We start from the raw sequence: 1,743 nt of genomic DNA, 5'->3' as shown, positions 1-1,743 counted from the left end.
TGATTAGGGGGTACTTGAATGAAAAAAAATGTTCACAGGGGGTACATCACTGAAAAAAGGTTGAGAATCACTGTTCTAGGCGATACTCCTGACATGCATTATTTAAAAGATATATTTTGTACAAGTTTATTTAGATTAGATTTCAGGACAAGTGCAATTTGCTCAACAACTGCATGATTTGTATTTTATTTATCCATCCAGCTATCCATTTTCTACCCCTTATTCCCTTTGGGGTCGCGGGGGCGCTGGGGCCAACTCAGCTACAATAGGGTGGAAGGCGGGGTACACCCTGGACAAGTCGCCAACTCATCGCAGGGCCAACACAGATAGACAGACAACATTCACACTCACATTCACACACTAGGGCCAATTTAGTGTTGCCAATCAACTTATCCCCAGGTGCATGTCTTTGGAAGTGGGAGGAAGCCGGAGTACCCGGAGGGAACCCACGCATTCACGGGAGGACATGCAAACTCCACACAGAAATATTCCGAGCCCGGGATTGAACCCTGACTACTCAGGACCTTTGTATTGTGAGGCAGACGCACTAACCCCTCTGCCACCGTGAAGCCCGTATTTTAGTTAGGGCAGGGGTCTCAGACACGCGGCCCGCGAGACGTTATTTTGCGACCCCCACTTTTATATGAAAGTTTAATGTTAGTGCGGCTCGCGAGTTTTATATGAATGGCGCTTGACAGCGTTGTGTTTTTTGGGTCCAAAATAGCTCTTTCAACGTTCTGGGTTGCCTACCCCTGCATTAGTGGAAAAGCGGCAAATGAGTGAAAGCGACACAGACGTTGCCATGGAGACGAGGGTTTTCTTACGTGCCTGGCTGTTTAATTCACATTGCCTCACACGATGTCATTTCTATGTGACATCGGACAACACTTTTTTGCGCTTGCTATCCCGGTAAATATGTCAAATTATGCTCCTTCCAGCGCTGTTGTTTTTATGTCAGGGGTCTCAGACACGCGGAGATACGCGTTGCTGTATACGGAGGAAAAGCGGGATGACACACTTTGCGGAAATAACATTCTCCGTGCATCGGCTAAGTACAAATATATTCCACAACCCCAAACATGTTTTTTTCAAAGCTTGCAGTGAAGAGAAAGGTTTGTGATGAGCAAAGACAATTCCAGGAAAAGTGGGAGATGCATTGTTTCTTTGTTGAGTGAAGTGAATTATATTTATATAGCGCTTTTCTCTAGTGACTCAAAGCGCTTTACATAGTGAAACCCAATATCTAAGTTACATTTTTTAAACCAGTGTGGGTGGCACTGGGAGCAGGTGGGTAAAGTGTCTTGCCCAAGGACACAACGGCAGTGGCTAGGATGGCGGAAGCGAGATCGAACCTGGAACCCTCAAGTTGCTGGCACGGCCACTCTACCAACCGAGCTATACCGCCCTGAGCACAGGGGCACCCCGACATGTCCTATTTGCACAGAGAAAAAAAAATATATATATATTTTCTTGCGGCCCAGCCTATGCATCCAGTGGCCCCCAGGTAAATTGAGTTTGAAACAACTGATTTAGGGTTTGTATATTCAATTTTGGGACGTGGACATGTCCTCTTACTTTGAAATGACCCCGGTAAAATAATTAAACTGTAGTTATTGTCATATAACATTGTAAAACTCAAAACTATTTATTTATCCACTTTTTGATGACTGTTTGTTTCATTTTCCTGGACCAGCCCCGTTAAGCCCAGACTGCGACGTCATGTTTCGACGTGGACCGGAAGTG

The sequence above is a fragment of the Nerophis ophidion genome, linkage group LG16 (genome assembly GCF_033978795.1).
Source record: "Nerophis ophidion isolate RoL-2023_Sa linkage group LG16, RoL_Noph_v1.0, whole genome shotgun sequence".
Lineage (NCBI taxonomy): Eukaryota > Metazoa > Chordata > Actinopteri > Syngnathiformes > Syngnathidae > Nerophis > Nerophis ophidion.
Note: the sequence above shows the minus strand (reverse complement) of the source record.